At 44.0% G+C, this 18,788-nt stretch overlaps 1 protein-coding gene across 1 annotated transcript in view; it reads left to right on the top strand.

Moving 5' to 3' along the window:
- The window catches only part of LPP (LIM domain containing preferred translocation partner in lipoma), a 432,571-nt gene that overhangs the window by 91,964 nt on the left and 321,819 nt on the right, over positions 1-18,788 (top strand). The gene's annotated exons all lie outside the window — the stretch shown is intronic.

Genomic DNA, 18,788 nt, shown 5'->3' with positions numbered 1-18,788 from the left:
CATTCACGTACAATATAATGTGAGTTAATGGATAAAAAAGAAACAGTACTGACCCTGACTTGGAGTTTGGTTATCTTTTGTGATGCACTAAGCAGTTCTGCATGTCCCTATTTCTGTCAGTCTCCTTTGTGTACTGGCATCGGAGCACCGTGGTCCAGACTCGAATGCAAACTCCTCCAGACGTTGGATTATCTGAGCCCATTTCCAGATGTAAATAATCCAGGTGAACGATCTGCACCGAGTCCTGCTTATTCCCTTCCCATCTCTAGAGTCAGTTGAGATGGGTTAGAAGTTCATTTTTCTCTTCTTGTCTCTCCGGTCTCATTCTTCCTTGTTTTCCTTTGCCCTGTTCTGAGAGCGGGCAAAGCAGGCTTTTGTGTGTGTGCACCCCCTTTATAGGAAAGATGTGTCCGACAGATAGGTCTTGAGGTTTGTCCCCCAGCTGGCTGTTAAATTCCATTACCTCTCACTTGCTCCCACAGGAGTCATGAGTCACCCAGGAAAGCTTGGGAGAAATTTGAGTGGTCCTGCCACTTATACTGAGAGATCCTAACAAGAGAGGGTGGAGATCATGTTATATTTCACCTTCTTCGGGTGGTTAAATGTCAGAGAAATACACATGATGGAAGAAACCCCATCGGTTGGGGCTTATACAACTAAAATGGGCAAGACCCTGGGAAAGGTGCTATGCACTGTTCAGGAGACAGGTCGGATGCTCTTACTGTTGCGCTGTCCGTATGGCAGCTGGCATCCCACTGTGATATTTCATTGTAACGGGGTAGGAGCTTGGGAAAGCATCTGTCAGCCGCTCTGAGAGAGACAGGAATTGTAAAGGGGACTCCTTCCCAGTCACCTTGGCATGCATTTGCTCTTTAACGGCATCTCAAAAGCTCCAGCAACTCTCTGCTTCGATCTTCAAAGCAAAATACATCAACGAAAGGACACAATTTACAGTGTGACCCCCTGATCTTTTTGATCTTGAACAATCAATTAAATCTAAGACGTTGTCGTTCCCCTCATTGCAAGAACTGTTAATAAGCTGAGGTGCCACATCAGTGATACAGCTAGATTTCCAATCTTTTTCTTTCCTTTCGGGCTGGCCAGGGTCCGATTATTTACAAAGGCTGCTCCATAAATCTGCCTGTCAGGGCGGATGTTAGTGTTCTGATGTTGTTGCATTGGTGAAAGAAAACAATGTTGAACTCTCGTCCAGGTCTCCCCTCTAGCATGTAAAGTGATGGTAAAGCTCACTCCGCATCATGATGATGATGATGATTCACTGCATGTGCATCGTGACTTCCACCTGAGAATCTCGCGAGTGCCTGATATATATCATGAGAGGCAGGTCAGCCCTATGACTGGACAATGGACTCGGACTTTGGAGACACAGCAAAGCATACCAGAGCTGTGAATATAACCCAGGAAGTCCTTAGTTCCAGCTTATTGCACCCTAGTTGGTGTCAGTTCTGTAGTACGGTGTGAATGATTTTGCAACTGAAAATTTGTATTTTTTTTTTCCATTCTATTTCTGCTACGCCCACAAAGGAAGATATCTCAGGATACTTCTAATCTCTGTACCCTGCAAAGAAAACCTATTTCCTTTCACACGCTTAAGAACAGAAGTCTTGTTCTGAGTGCCAGTGAACACAATTTGTATTTGTTGCTTAACAAAGCCCTACCAGATCCTGGTGTGTTTTGACTAGCACTGTGTGGCTAGGTTGGTATGAATGTTCTGTGAACACTTTGGGAATCCCGAACACTGATGGGCGGTTGGTTGGGTTTTCCCCATTCTTAATGTTCATAGAAACAGTTCCTAGATGGCTCCATCCTGACCAGTTCCACAAAGACAGTATGCAGAGGTCAAGGTCAGTTTTTGGTTACCAATGAGAGAAGTTAATGGCATATGAGCCCAGTTTCTGTGGTTCCATGAATACAGCCAAAGCCTTCAAAAGCACAGAAGTCACAAGCCAGTGGGTCTTTTTTAAGGGAAAATATCAGGTAATGTAGGTCAAAAATTTATAATTTAGGTTTAAAAAAACCCACACCCTTTAATAGAATTTTTTAAAATAATTATTTCTAATATTCAGTTAAAACAATTCTTTTGGGGTAGGTTTAACCACTCATCTGCAGTGTTTGCAACCTTATACGCTACATATTGGACAAGAATTGACTCATGTTTGTGAGGTGGCTCAGCAGATAATGTATTTATCCTCACAACACCCCTGGGAGGTGGGGAGGTGCCGTTATTCCCATTTTACAGCTTGGGAAACTGAGGCACGGAGCAGCTCAGTGACTTGTCCAGGGTCACACAGGAAGGCAGTGGACAAGCTGGGAGTGTATTGCTATTATTTATTTGTGCTATAGCAGTGCCCAGAGACCCTAACCAAGGTCAGGGTCCCATTGGGTTAGGCACTGTACAGATGCATAATAAGGAGACAGTTCATTCCCTGAAGAGCTGACAGTCTTACTAGATAAGACAGACAAAAGGTGGGAGGTGAAGCAGCGGTACAAAGAGGCGAAGTGATTTTTCCAAGGTCATACACTAAGTTAGTGGTGGTCAGTCTTAGAAGCAAGTTCTCCAGAATCTGGAAACCTTCCTTCCTCTACCTAAAATGCAAGCATCTATGAAGTGCAACTGGACGGTCTCTCCCCCTTGTTGGAACTGAGTGAAAGAAAATCAGAGTTTTAAAATTCCTTAAGTTTTAATAATTGAGGGCCAGATCTCCGGGTGATGTGTGTGCGCGGGGCTCCAAGCATTGTAACGGGTAATATAATAACCTTTTGACAGACCTACCTGCCTTTCACCTGAAACTGACGAGTGAGGAAAGTAGGATGTCAAAGCACTCGGGTGCATTGTTGCAGAACGTGACATTACTGCTGAGTTTAGTCATACAGCATCCTTCACAGGTGATGTGATTGTCAAAGGTAGATCTCTTTCTACTTGGACAGTCTTGCTGCATATGATGTGTAGAGGAAAGGGTTCAAGTGCCTGGCTATATTACATGGCCCAAACGGCCAGCAAGCTTTGCTTTTTCTATAACGAGACAATTAACGTTAGCAGCAGGGGGTGATAGTCACTTTGAATGAACTAACGGGAAGGCATGGGAAAATGGCCGTGTTAAAAGGCCCCATCTATTGCACGAATAGATAATTCCTCTTAAGAACCATGTTTAAGAGGACATATCCATAAATACTAATAAGGCTCTTTGATTCCAATTTTCAGGTAAGATGAACATTTTATTGAGTATTCTGTCTGTCACATTCAATACTTTAGCATGCCATCCTCTCAGGCTTATTAGCATAATTGTACTGCTTAAGCAACAATAAAAAATTCAGTGGTAAAATAGCAGTTAGCACAGGTAATTTGTTATCAAAAGCTTTTACTTAGGGAGACTTTCACAGCGTATTTATTAGTGAATTAGGGTTATAAATTATTTTTATTTAGAAAAACAAAAAGGGAAAGCGTTTTAGGAGGGTTTTTTTTTTTTTAAATGGTAAATTGGACAGACTGAAAATTGGTCACGGCTTCTTTTCCTGTTATGTAAAAGCTCCAGGAATTTACACATGTAGTGGAGAAGAGATTATAGAACTAACTTGGGTTTCGTGTCTCTTCTGAGCAAAAAGACTGCAAAATCTTCTAATGTCTGCTAGGGTGGCTTGGCAGTTTTTTCCCTGTTCCAACCCCTTCTCCAGCCTCAACACAATTATTTCCCTTGCTATTAAGGAGAACCATGAGAGCCACTGAAAAATGCTTGGTTTCAGAGTAACAGCCGTGTTAGTCTGTATTCGCAAAAAGAAAAGGAGGACTTGTGGCACCTTAGAGACTCACCAATTTATTTGAGCATGAGCTTTCGTGAGCTACAGCTCACTTCATCGGATGAGCTGTAGCTCACGAAAGCTCATGCTCAAATAAATTGGTGAGTCTCTAAGGTGCCACACGTCCTCCTTTTCTTTTTGGAAAATGCTTGTGCAGGGAGGTGCACATGACAGTTACACAGATGTCATCAGCCTCTGTGCTGTGGGTGGAGGCAGAACCAAACCTGTTAATTGCTTCAGGAAGGAGCGGGCTCACCTCCTAGACAGCTTGCCAGCCTGTTCCTGCCTCGGCAGTGCCTGAGACACTTTTAAAAGATTAGTCATTCATTTCTCATTAGGATATGGGTGAAACTCTCTTTAAAGTGGGTGCGGTGCTTGTGGGGAAGGAGGCTATGCAATGCTAGCTGGTTCTCAGTTCAGTTCCCAGAGGACCAGTGTCTATATCCTATAAGTGGCTCTATGTGTTGGACCAATTTGTTGTCTTTGCTGGCAGTCTAAGAAAATGAGGGGGTAGGGAGCGAATGGGCAAGGCAGCCAGATTTTCCCCCTTGGTCCAAGGTGTCTCTAGAGTAGAGCTGACATGCATTGGCAGAGTGCAGTGTGTGGAGTGCAACATTACTGACCACTTGCTTTCTCCTCGCATTCGATGACGAAATTGGAAACGGTCCATTTCTAGGAAATATTTAACTGAGGTGTGCACATGCAGATGTTCCTACACGAAAAAGGCTTATTGCAAAGAGGTGGGGGGGGATCTCACATTTTCCACCGGTGGTTTTGTTGCTAAAAAAAAAAAAAAAAATCAATTTTTGTCATGATTTACCAGCATGGAAGAAGGGTGCAAAAATACACATACATGGGAGAAGTGTGCAAAATTACACCCACCCACACCAATATAAAAATGTTCTAATGGGAAAAACTCATTAGGTGAAAACAGGAATTTTGCCCAGTTTACGTGAGGAGAGCCAGCTGCTGCTCATAGTGTTCATAGAATCATAGTAATGTGGGACTGGACAGGGGCTCAATGGGTCGTCTAGTCCAGTCCCCTGCACAGAAGCAGGACTAAGTATGATCTAGACCATCCCTGACAGGTGTTTGTCTAACCTGCTCTTAAAAACTTCTAATGACAGAGATTCCACAACCTCCTTTGGTAATTTGTTCCAGGGCTTAACTACCCTGACAGTTAGGAAGTTTTTTCTAATGCTCAACCTAAACCGCCTTTGCTGCAATTTAACCCCATTGCTTCTTGTCCTATCCTTGGTGGTTAAGGAGAACAATTTATGACCCTTCTCTTTATAACAATCTTTTATGTAGGTGATGGCTGTTACCATGTCCCGCTGCCTTCTCTTCTCCAGAGGAAACAAACCATTTTTTCCAGTCTTTCCTCATAGGTCATGTTTTCTCGACGTTTAATCAGTTTTGTTGCTCTCCTCTGGACTTTCTCTTTTTTGTCCACATCTTTACCGAAGTGTGGTGCCCAGAACTGGACACAGTACTCCAGTTGAGTCCTTCTGAGTACTGAGTAGAGCGGAAGAATTACTTCTTGTGTCTTGCTTACAACAATTCTGCTAATACATCCCAGAATGATGTTCGGGTTTTTGTGCAATATTGTGGACTCGTATTTAGTTTGTGATCCACTACATCTGGATCTTTTTTGTTGTACTGCTTCCTAGGCAGTCATTTCTCATTTTGTATCTGTGCAATTGATTATTTCTTCCTAAGTGGAATACTTTGCATTTCTTCTTATTGAATTTCATCCTATTTACTTCAGACCATTTCTCTAGATTGTTTTGAATTCTAATTCTGTCTTCCAAAGCACTTGTAACCCCTCTCACCTTGGTACTGTCTGCAGACTTTGTGAGCATACTCTCTATGCCATTATCCAAATCATTTATGAAGATATCGAATAGAAAATTTCCATCTCTGGGCTGCCAGTTGGCCACTTTCAGAAATGCTGGAAAAGTGCGGGTGGGGGAAATCAGAGATGTATTTTTCAAACGTGCTTTTCTAAGTGCTGTGGATCCTTTGGGGTGATGTTGAAATGAAAGACATTTGCTTCAGATGCCCCCCCACCCCATCTTCTCTCACTGGTGATGTTCCTAAAATCAGGATCCTTCTTTAAAAGTTCCTTCACTGGTGTGTGCGTTGTTTTGAATCTTCCCTTCACCCCCAGGGGTTGGTTATCCCTCTTTCCCTCTCTACCTGTTCTCTGTGGATTGTCCCCCTGGAGTGCCTTTACTTAGACTCCTCTGGGGTCCCTCCACCCACCCCTACATCCCATCCCCACTCCTTGTCACCATCGAAACCTGGGGATCACTCTACTCTTTCACCCCGGCCTCCAGAAACTCCTCCCCTTTTGGATCTCAGCACATGTTGACTTACCCTTGTATCGACAGACCCTCAACCTTGTGTTACTCTGATATAGTGATCACTGTCCCCCACCATGGCGACGGATGTTAGCTCTGGAGACAACGGAGATTCATTTCATTGTGAACTATTTCTGTGAGGTCAAAGCATTTAAAGAAGAAGACCGGTGAGGAAATGATAAAGAAGTGCACAGTGTATTGTGAGTGGCGTCTCATGATCTGGATGAAAACGGAGTAAGACCACTTACTTCAACCCCCCCCTCCCCCCTTGTTTAAACTAATCCTGATGAGGGAGAAGTGAAGGTAAATTTGCTCCAGGGCAGAAGCTGCTGTTAATAGTGAAACAGGATGTGCAAGCAGGTTGTGGAATTGGAAGGGGAGCCCATGGAAACAGGTGAAACTAACTGGGTACATATTAGAGAAGTGATGAGCTTGTGAAGCCCTGTTTGCAAACACGCTCTTCTGTGAATGTGTGAAATTTTAAAGGCACTGATCATTTCGGTTCCCCTTTTCGGGTGCAAAAACACTTACTGTTTAAATATGAATTTTGTCTTTCAGCCCCTTTATGGATATGAATGTTGTGCTGCTCTGTGGCTCTCTCTTATGAAACCATCTGGTACTGTACAATATTTAGACTTTCATATCAACTCAGACACTGACATTGGTAATCTTCCTGGGAAAATGCAGACATACACGGAACCCAGTTGCCGCAAATGACTGTTCTGGGAACTTGGCGCTCAAAGGAGAGTTGGCCATGTTTCCGGGCACGCTAGGCCTTCACGGCAAATGGGCTCTCACTGTAGCTGTGAAAATTATGAACAGGTTCCACTGAACAGTCCTGGAGCCTTCAAATGCCACTTGTTCTGTTGATGCTCATGTCTCTTTTCATCTGGTGCCCAGACTTGGAGCAGGAGTTAATTCAGGGAAGTCCAATGACCTGCGTTATGCAGGCGGTCAGACTAAATGATCACAACAGTACCTTCCAGCCTTGAAATCCATCAGTCTCTTTGGTTACCTGAGTACCTTTCAGAATTATATAGCATGCATATACAATAGTATTGTTATTTGGACTAGGGTAGTGCCCGGAGGCCCCATCCATTCTGCTAGGCACCGTACCCACGCAGAGTAAGAGCCAGTCCCTGCCCCAAAGCTTACAGGCCAAATAGGGGACAGAGACTAAGGGGTAAGAGGGAAAACAGAGACACAGAGATCAAAGTGACTTGTCCAAGGTCATACGGGTCAGTAGCTGAACTGGGGATAAAATCCAGGTATCCTGACTCACAGTCCCAGAGCCCTACTGGACCATAGTGCCTCAGACAGACTTTTTTTCTCCATTTTTTTTCACTCCAGTCAGCTGGGCCTGGGATTACTGACTGGTGGGATTGTTACAGGCCAGCTGCTTGAAATGGATTTTGCCTGTTGCTCTGAAGGTGCGGAGGTTGATACTCATCCCGATCTTATCTAGGAGCGAGTCCGGATTCATGGACCGGTCACTGAGAAAGCTCTGTATCATGCATGAGCAGAACCCTGGATGTTGGCCATTCCATGTTTCCAGTGGCTGTCGGAGGTCACGATCACTCAGGGTGAGGGAAGTTCCTCAGGGAACTTGAGCCAGTCTCATGGGGGGCTTTGAAGCTGAGGACTGAAATCTGCCAGTGTGGGGAGCCACATGGGAGCTTGGAGCACTGGGACAGTGGGCTGTCAGCAGCCTGTGTTTCGGAGTAGATGGGCTTCTGTATGAAACCACGGTAGCTCTTATTTATTTGTTCTTAAGGTTGACAGTTTCATTCCTAGAGGCAGAATGGGGCAATCATAAGGCATGGAGGGCCTAGATCCATGGATTGCTATGTTGAAATCCAGCCCCAATAGGATGGGACACTATCTGCTTGCCTATTCTCAGGTTAGAAGAGTGTTTCTTGTGGCATTGACTCTTTGGGTATTCAAGACCTGGGAGTATTCCAGGTGGCACCAACGCTCCAGAGTGTCTTACTGATCTGAGGACAGTCCCCCTCAGAGGAAGGTCATGTCACAATGGTGTGAGGTCTTTGAGGTGCTGTAGGGGAGTTTCCTGAGCTGAATTCCATTGACTAATGTGGAGCTCTTGTTTTAAAAAAGAAACATGCAGTCCATTCTACAGGATGGGTAATATTTTAGGGTCCTGAGGCTGCATATCACAGTAGCTGTCGTGAAAGCTAAGAAGTACCCATTGCGATGGACAGTTGTGTGTTCGAGGACTATAGGGTCAACTTCTGCAGTCAAATAAACACATACTTGTGTGCGCCTCCAATCAACTTTAGTGAGGGAAGTGCATGCATACTTCTCTAAAGGAAAAAAATTTGACTCAAAGAATTTAGCAATGATAAATGCCTTCAAAATTCTTACTCTGGAATTTGTAAAGCTTGAAACATCTGTTCCCTAAAATGCTTTGATCGTGTTGTGGGGTTTTTAAAAATGATACTTAAGGATCCCACTCATTTCATGAAGGCTGTGGGATTTCTTTCAGTACCCTTTTCATGTAGCAAAATGGCAAATTTCACAGTGTACATTACATGACTTAAAAGACATGTTTGAATGGTTAGGATCAACCAAACAATCTTTTATAAGGTGCTAGAAATGTTCCAGTTACATACCCGAGGAAACAAAGAATTTCTACTTACTTTTTAGCTTGTGGGAGCTGTACTTGAAAAAATCTCAAGAATCTGGGGATGTCTTGCGAAGAACTATATTGAAAACCCAAACAAGTTCCAGGAAAATCAACGCCTAAACATTTGGAAATATTGATGGCAGGAAAGTAGATTTTTTTTTTTATTTTATTTTTTCTTCCAAGTGGGAATGCAGAGTTGAGTCTCTCTGTCTACAGAACTGCACATTTACAAGTGCACATGCTTCTAGCACATTGAAATAGCTCGTTTTCTTGGTATCTTTTCCTTTGTGATCAGTAACTTTCTTAGTCGCCTGCTTTCCTATGGAGAATCAGACTTCCTCCTTTTTTCAGCACGTGAGGCGACCTCTAAATGCCGATCTACATGTAGCTTTGGATTTATGGCCAACTGAAATGTTGCCCATCTGTCTGTCTGTAGGCTTCTGTAGCACACTTAGTGCCATGGTGTCTCAGAGCCATGTTCTGCTGGTACACCTCAGAGAGCTGGTATTTAGCTGGAATATTTTCTGATTGAAAATCTGCTTCTGGCTGGATCTAAATTTTATGCTGTAAAATGTTCCATGCCTGTCTACGCATGAGCTCCTTTAGCCTGACTGCTCGATGATACAACTAAACCATTCTGACACGGGGAGAGAGGAAAGCACTCAAATATTGAGGTGGAATGAGGGAATCTCCACCTCCAGGCATCTGAAACACATAGCCTGCTCTGCCAGAAGAGCTTGCAGTCTAAGTATGAGCTCTGAATAGTGACTGACTTATCAGTACTAGCCAAACACGTGTTTATGTTAAATGAGGGTTGATCTCCTTCTTTCACTCCTCCCATTTTAAAATATTTTATGAATCAATTTCTGCTATGTCAATTTACCCATCTTTCAGAAGCGGCACACCCAAACTTCCCCTCTCTGCTCAATCAAGGGCAACTGTAAACCATATCAAAACCATATGGCATGGTGTCTCATGTATTGAAAGAATGATGTAGCAGATAGTTTTGACTCCGCTAGTAACTTATGATCCCATGCTATTCCTGTAACATTTCAAATATGCGATCCACGTTTTTTATTGTTAGGACATTTCCACATATTGTGTGTTAGAGGTCCAGGTTACCAGCACATATCGTTGTCCCCGAGTGATCTGTCTGAACAAGTGTACAGGAGCAGTCCAATACCTTCTTGGTTATGATTTTAAATTGCTGCAGTTTCATTTTGGACTCACTTAGCAGATCTGGCCGTAATGTGCAATATACCTGCCTGTTGATTGTCATCAGGTTATGTGCGGAACTCACATTCCCGTCTCCCTCTCAGAGACTAAAATGTTCAAGAAGGACAAAATATTAAGATTGCATAAAATGTTGAGATCGGGTACAGATTCTTAGCTGGTGTAAACTTGGGTAATTTCATTAAAGTCAGTGGAGCAATGTCGATTTACACCTGCTGAGGATCTGGCCCTAGAATAGCAGAGGGGACAAGTTTTAATAGTGGAAGAGCTGTAAAGATGATTTTAGTGCCCCAGGCAAGCAAGAATGCAAATAGATTGAAATTACATGAAATCTCAGATGTATTTGTGTTATCGAAAGGAAAGCGCAGAGTATGTTGGACAGGGGATTGGTGAGGAAGCACCAACCAGGGTTTCTGAATAGTTTATTCTTATATTCAGTTCCGTTGATATTGTTTTGCTATCCATAGAGACATTTATAATAAAACAGCCAGCCAAACCCAGAGGAGCAGCAAACGCAGCAATGAAGCCATCATTGAGGTCAATGCTAGCAGTGAACTAGCAAATGTGGTGGCTGTGAGATTTTGCATTTAATTTTTGTCTGGATAATCAGGAGAAGCACAGGGTTAGTGAACTGTGGCCGTTTTTTCTCCGAGGTGCTTTGTTGGCACTTTGTGGCTGTTTTTCATGCTCCTTTACTGCAGTCCGATAACGCTGACCGATGTAAAGGAATTGACAATGGAGGCCTTAAAAAAAAAAAAAAAATCTGGAAAGGGCTGTTGCTGTCTAGCTTTGCATGTGAACTCCTTGTACACAAACCCTTTTCTCCTCTTCGATTAAGTATCCGATAAAACCTAGTCACATGCCTGCAATGAAACTTTAATGAAGCAAGAGGGTGTATTCATGTCATCTGAGTAATGCGTGAGGAAGGGATTCCAGTAACTGAGTTCTGTGAGCACTTAATTCCACACGCAAGGCTAGTGTTACTAGAAAGCTTCCAGCCGCACTGGAGGTGGAGCTGGCCTAGAGTGAACAGTGCTTGCAAACCTACGAGCTTATTGTTAGTATTGAGAGGTGGGAGAGGAGAATGAATGTATATAAAGTAATTTTTAAAGGGAACGTGACGTTGTGGAAGACAGCCTCTTCCTGGTGAATTCTGTTTTTTCCGATGCACAGTTGTCCTGTGGAACCCATTGCCAGGGGATGTTGTGAAGGCTAAAAGTATAACTGGGTAGAAAAAAGAATTAGATAAGTTCATGGAGGATAGGTCCATCGGTGGCTATTAACCCAAGATGGTCAGGGACACAACTCCATGCTCTGGCTGTTCCTAAACCTCTGACTGCCAGAAGCTGGGTCCGGCTGATGGGATGAATCACATGATAATTGCCCTGATCTGTTCATTCTCTCTGAAACATCTGGCACTGTCTGCTGTTGGAAGACAGGATACTGGGCTAGATAGACCTTTGGTCTGACTCAGTATGGCCATTCTTATGTTCAGCTACAACAGACAGAACACAGCTCCTGTCCTGCCAGTTTGCCTCGATCCTTTTATCTGCCATAGTCCTTCTCAGTAGCCTATGTGAGAGGTTAATAATCACTCCTGGCCCATTCAGGTGCTAGCCTCTCTTTTTAGGTTGGTAAGAATAGGCCTTTAGTCTTCTGCTTGAGGATCTGGAAGCACTTAACAAGCCTCTGTTGATTGAGCCTTGCAACACCTGGCAAGGAAGGGGAAGCTGTATCACCCCCATTTTACAGCTGGGGAAACTGAGGCACAGTGAAGCTAAGTGATGTGCTGTGGTGTTGGAGAACGTCAAGTGGCAGAACTTTCTATGCCTATTCTTGTGGCTTTAACTACAAGAGCACTGTATGGTTGAGATGGTGTTTGTGATGTAGACATACCTACTTATCCTAAGTCTCTTCAATTCCCTTCCAATTCAGTTCACAAAAGAATGGAATATACAGTGTGCACCCTGAGTTACTGCTCCTGCTAAAAGAGCGAGCCCTGTGTCTAGAAGCCTGATCACGGGAGGCAGGAATTGTATGAGGAATGTATTTCAATGTCTCTTTAACTGGTTTCTTCCTTGTTTGTATGTGGGAGTCATGTGAACCTGAATGGGCAAGTAGTGAGCTGTAGCTCACGAAAGCTTATGCTCAAATAAATTGGTTAGTCTCTAAGGTGCCACAAGTCCTCCTTTTCTTTTTGTGAATACAGACTAACACGGCTGTTACTCTGAAACAAGTACCGAAAGGTCACATCCGCCCCCTGGGGAAAGAAGAGAACCCTGCTTGGACAAGAGAATGATCTTCCAGTAAATGGTGTTGCGGGTTTGATCTCTGTGTAGCAACTGCCTCTGTCTTGCAGGCTGTCACACCCTCTTGGGAGATGGGCTCGGGCTGGGAAAAAAGGCACATGACTGAGATGAGGAAATCCGTCACAGCCATCTGTCAAACTAGAAGAATATCTTCCATTTGTATCGTGTCTTTCATCCCAGCTATATATATAGGGATTGTGTCACCCGCCTCAGGGGTGGAACTTGGCTGCTGTGTTACACAGCAATATGCAGTGATGTCTTTGGATGGGAAGAAAAGGATAATAGTGTATCCAGTTGAAACTACTGCTTAGGTAGGCGGAATGCGTTTACAAGGTTGGAATAGGCCATGATACCATGGCAAACAGCCCTACACTTGCAGAAAATACTGAGATATTTCATAACCACATGTAGTCAGGATGTGTGCTTTTCTCATCCAGAATACAGTAAAACAGCTCTGGGTCTGGGGATTGGGTCAGCGTTGTCTCAGGGGGAGGACACCATTGATTTAATCCTCAGCAACAATTCTTGGAGCAGCCTAGGAGCATTCTCTGGGAGGTCTCCCATTCACATATCAACCACTGCTGACTTCTCGAGGTCTGATGAGATCACAGCCAGCTCTGACATGGCTGACGCTCTGGCACAAAAGCAGTGAAAACACCTTCGAAGGAGTCATGAATAGCGAGTGAAATCCTGGGATGTGCTCTTGCTCTGCAAAGATGGGTACCTCTTGCATCCTCCACCTTGTGTCTTTCTGAAGAAATAGCTGGAAGGAGAAGACCTATCAGTTGTGCTCTAGAAAAAACCAACGAATCAACCTATTTGCGCTGATTACAGTGGGGATATTATTTAAGATCAGTTGATCTGTACGAAGACATGGCTTACATAAGTAACCTTTGGCAGCATTAGGTAAAACACGGCTCACTCTCCATTCTGAAGAACCAACTCCATTGTGTTCTTGTGAAAATCAATGGGGGTCGAAAATCAATGGGCGGAACTATTAACTATGGTTTGTAACCTGTCCTTTAAATCAGCTACTGTACCCAATGACTGGAAGATATCTAATGTAACGCCAATATTTAAGAAGAGCTCTAGAGCTGATCCTGGCAATTACAGACCGGTAAGTCTAATGTCAGTACCAGGCAAATTATCTGAAACAATAGTAAAGAATAAAATTGTCAGACACATAGAAAAACATAAATTGTTGTGCAAAAGTCAGCATGGTTTCTGTAAAGGGAGATCGTGTCTTACTAATCTATTAGAGTTCTTTGAGGGGGTCAACAAACATGTGGACAAGGGGGATCCAGTGGACATAGTGTACTTATATTTCCAGAAAGCCTTTCACAAGGTCCCTCACCACAGGCTCTTACGTACATTAAGTTGTCATGGGATAAGAGGGAAGATCCTTTCATGGATTGAGAACTGGTTAAAAGACAGGGAACAAAGGGTTGGAATAAATGGTAAATTTTCCGAATGGAGAGGGGTAACTAGTGGTGTTCCCCAAGGGTCGGTCCTAGGACCAGTCCTATTCAACTTATTCATAAATGATCTGGAGAAAGGGGTAAACAGTGAGGTGGCAAAGTTTGCAGATGATACTAAACTGCTCAAGATAGTTAAGACCAAAGCAGACTGTGAAGAACTCACCAAACTAAGTGAATGGGCAACAAAATGGCAAATGAAATTTAATGTGGATAAATGTAAAGTAATGCACATTGGAAAAAATAACCCCAACTATAAATACAATATGATGGGGGCTAATTTAGCTACAACTAATCAGGAGAAAGATCTTGGAATCATCATGGATAGTTCTGTGAAGACGTCCACGCAGTGTGCAGAGGCAGTCAAAAAAGCAAACGGGATGTTAGGAATAATTTAAAAAGGAATAGAGAATAAGCTGGAGAATATGTTATTGCCCTTATATAAATCCATGGTACTCCCACATCTTGAATACTGCGTACAGATGTGGTCCCCTCATCTCAAAAAAGATATACTGGCATTAGAAAAGGTTCAGAAAAGGGCAACTAAAATGATTAGGGGTTTGGAACGGGTCCCATATGATGAGAGATTAAAGAGGCTAGGACTTTTCAGCTTGGAAAAGAGGAGACTAAGGGGGAATATGATAGAGGTCTATAAAATCATGAGTGGTGTGGAGAAAGTGAATAAGGAAAAGTTATGAGAGGAAAGTGATCAGGAACAGTCAGCATGGATTCACCAAGGGAAGGTCATGCCTGACTAATCTAATCGCCTTCTATGATGAGATTACTGGTTCTATGGCTGAAGGGAAAGCAGTGGATGTATTGTTTCTTGACTTTAGCAAAGCTTTTGACACGGTCTCCCACAGTATTCTTGTCAGCAAGTTAAAGAAGTATGGGCTGGATAAATGCACTATAAGGTGGGTAGAAAGTTGGCTAGATTGTCGGGCTCAACGGGTAGTGATCAATGGCTCTATGTCTAGTTGGCAGCCGGTGTCAAGTGGAGTGCCCCAGGGGTCGGTCCTGGGGCTGGTTTTGTTCAATATCTTCATAAATGATCTGGAGGATGGTGTGGATTGCACTCTCAGCAAATTTGTGGATGATACTAAACTGGGAGGAGTGGTAGATACGCTGGAGGGCAGGGATAGGATACAGAGGGACCTAGACAAATTGGAGGATTGAGCCAAAAGAAATCTGATGAGGTTCAATAAGGATAAGTGCAGGGTCCTGCACTAAAGACGGAAGAACCCAATGCACAGCTACAGACTAAGGACCGAATGGCTAGGCAGCAGTTCTGCGGAAAAGGACCTAGGGGTGACAGTGGACGAGAAGCTGGATATGAGTCAGCAGTGTGCCCTTGTTGCCAAGAAGGCCAATGGCATTTTGGGATGTATAAGTAGGGGCATAGCGAGCAGATCGAGGGACGTGATTGTTCACCTCTATTCGACGTTGGTGAGGCCTCATCTGGAGTACTGTGTCCAGTTTTGGGCCCCACACTACAAGAAGGATGTGGATAAATTGGAGAGAGTCCAGCGAAGGGCAACAAAAATGATTAGGGGTCTGGAACACATGACTTATGAGGAGAGGCTGAGGGAACTGGGATTGTTTAGTCTGCAGAAGAGAAGAATGAGGGGGGATTTGATAGCTGCTTTCAACTACCTGAGAGGTGATTCCAGAGAGGATGGTTCTAGACTATTCTCAGTGGTAGAAGAGGACAGAACAAGGAGTAATGGTCTCAAGTTGCAGTGGGGGAGGTTTAGGTTGGATATTAGGAAAAACTTTTTCACTAGGAGGGTGGTGAAACAATGGAATGCGTTACCTAGGGAGGTGGTAGAATCTCCTTCCTTAGAAGTTTTTAAGGTCAGGCTTGACAAAGCCCTGGCTGGGATGATTTAATTGGGGATTGGTCCTGCTTTGAGCAGGGGGTTGGACTAGATGACCTCCTGAGGTCCCTTCCAACCCTGATATTCTATGATTCTATTTACTTGTTCCCATAATATAAGAATTGGGGTCCACCAAATGAAATGAATGGGCAGCAGGTTTAAAACAAATAAAAGGAAGTTCTTCTTCACTCAGCGCACAGCCAACCTGTGGAACTCCTTGCCTGAGGAGGTTGTGAAGGCTAGGACTATAACAGGGTTTAAAAGTGAACTGGATAAATTCATAGAGGTTAAGTCCATTAATGGCTATTAGCCAGGATGGGTAGAGAATGGTGTCCCTAACCTCTGTTTGTCAGAGGGTGGAGATGGATGGCAGGAGACAGATCACTAGATCATTACCTGTTAGGTTCACTTCCTCTGGGGCATCTGGCATTGGCCACTGTCGGCAGACAAGATGCTGGGCTGGATGGACCTTTTGTCTGACCCATTCTGGCCATTCTTATGATGTTATGTCTTATCCAAGCATGTCCCATTGCTACTGAATGCCATTGGGTATCATCTCTCAGTAACAGTCTGTCTAGAACGCCGTCCTAGTAACGTAAATAAGCGAGGTCTCCTGTGGTAATGCACTCACTAATTGCTGGTGAGAGAAGTTAAATCTCCAGTGAATTTCTGCATTTTGGGGGAATGTACGTGTCACAGGATAGGGCAGCTGCACCTCTATTCTCCCTCTATGGTCTTTTGAGGACACCCACTCTAGGGTGTGCACTCTAGGTCAGCTGTAACCTCTCTTGGATAGAGACCTGGGTCCCTCTCTCGCCTGACCAGGGTTTTTCCAGGATGCAGAATTCCCTGCATACTCTGCGATATCCCCAGCAAGCCAGACTGCCTAAGCAGGCCAGCGTCTGTACTTGGTGTTTTCTTCTAAGGCTAGGAATAGTGTGATTGCCAGCAGTCACAGCCCTTTATAAGCAACCACATTTATTCTTAAGGTGAGAGCATTACAGAGAAAACATACACAAACTATAAAAGTCCCTATATGCCTGCTGAAAGCTTACCAGAGATCACCCACCAGTCTTATGCCGCCTCAGAAGGCCAAAGACCTTCCACCCTTCCCACGAAGGGTTGGGGCCCCCCTTGGACAGGTCCTGTCTGTTAGCTGGATCAGAAAGAAGGCCCTGAGATAGTTTAAGCTCAGGCTATTTATCCAAAAGTCTTTTCTTTGTCTGGTTCCTGGAGAATCCGGTTTGAACCAGCACATGTGAGCCCCTCCAGGTGGAGGTGTTATAACCCGAGTGAGTTTGCCTAATCACCCCCCACTGTTCTTAGTTTCTGGAGGGCTGTGATTTCCCTCCCCTAGGGTATTACATACAATCCCTGGCCCACAATGATACATACACTAATACAAGATGATGTCCCCAAAGACACTGCAGGAAATTATCATCTGTCACAATCCGTATGCTCTCATATTCGACCAATATTTCCCCCCCTCTTCTACGTTCTCCTTCCTCCACAACCACCTGGTCAGGTACTTTGTGATCCACATCACTATGGTACCTGAACATCTACACAGAGCAGTGTCTCTTTCAGATTCTCACCAGATTCCAGGGGAAGTTATGCTTGTTTTAAAGAGAGAGAGACACACACACACACACTCTGCCACTTGTATATAAAATATGAGGTTTGCAGCACAATTGGCATAATACTGATACTTGATTTCTTTTTGTACCTTTTATCCCAAAGCACGTCCTATCACAAACGTGCAGTATTTCCAAAATGCAGCTGCTTCTGGGCTGTGGCAGCAGCCAACGAAGTAGTCTCTCTCACTTTGCACAACAATTCAGAAAAAGAGAGCAGTTTTGGGTAAAGATTTTTGGATTTGATCCTTTGTGCATCATTGAAAATGTTTTCTCACTTGTGCGTGGCTAAAGATACTTTTGAAAAAGGTATATTTAAGTGTCTTGCTTTCTTATTTGCCTTTATTTGTGCAGAGTTTGTAAGCTTGATATTTGCTAAAAGCAGATAATTATAATTAGCCGTGTGCACACGTCAATCTCGTATGATTCATTAGTCACACATTCCTGGGTAAAACAAAATAATGACGAGAATGACCAAAGGATATCGCTGTGACTGATCTGACAGCAGATGAGGTAGAGCTCAAAATTAAGGCTAGGTCTACACAATAAACTTACATCAGTATAACTACATTGCTCAAGGGTGTGAAAAATCCACACCTCGACCTATGTAGTTATTGGTGGACACAGCGCTATGTCAATGGGAGAAGCGGAGGTGGATTAACTATGCCGACAAGAAAAGCTCTCCCATCGGTTCACTGAAGGGCTGCACTGCTCAGCCTTTGAAGTGTAGACCTGCCCTAAGAGTGAAAAGGGCCATGTCAAGGCCTTTGGATCCCAAATTGAAGTTTTATTTAAAAAAAAAAAAAAAGTTGAAAATTAGATAGAAATGACATCATCAAATCTAAGCGTCATGCTGCGAAAAGCCAGATGCTGTAGCATTGTGCTAATGCATGAGAACGAGGAAGCAAACAGGTATTTCTGTGGCCTGCCTCCCTGTGGTATCTGAGCTCTTCATTTCTTGCATTTAGCCTTTATCAGAGGAAAAGTGGTGGGATCTCCCTTTTGTAGCATGGGACAGTGAGGCTAAGGGCCAGAAGCTTTTCTGAGTGGTCTCTCGGATTCTGAGCGCTTCCGGGTTTTGGATGTGCCATGACTCACCTTTTCAGGATGGCCGAGGCAGAAGTCAAAGGGCGGCAAAAAACCCGGCCTGACTTGGGCATCCAAAATCTGTCTCTGAAAATTTGGACCCTTAGGTGTTAGGACCCCTAAAAATCAGGGCCTATCTCATTCTCCCTGATCTCCTGACTGCAATAAGTGGGGAGGGAACTGGAGAGAGTCTAACATCCTTTAATAACATGGTACCCTGACATCTAATGTGCCTTAGGGCAGTGCTACTCAAAGTGGTGGTCCAGGGACCGGTGCTGGTCTGCGAGCCATCGGCTGCCAGTCCGCGCGCACATGGGAAAAAAAAAATTGCCAGTCTCCCACATCAGATAG

Source organism: Lepidochelys olivacea (assembly GCF_965140295.1).
Source record: "Lepidochelys olivacea isolate rLepOli2 genome assembly, chromosome: 9".
Classification (NCBI taxonomy): domain Eukaryota; kingdom Metazoa; phylum Chordata; order Testudines; family Cheloniidae; genus Lepidochelys; species Lepidochelys olivacea.
This window is presented reverse-complemented; position numbering and strand designations above follow the sequence as displayed.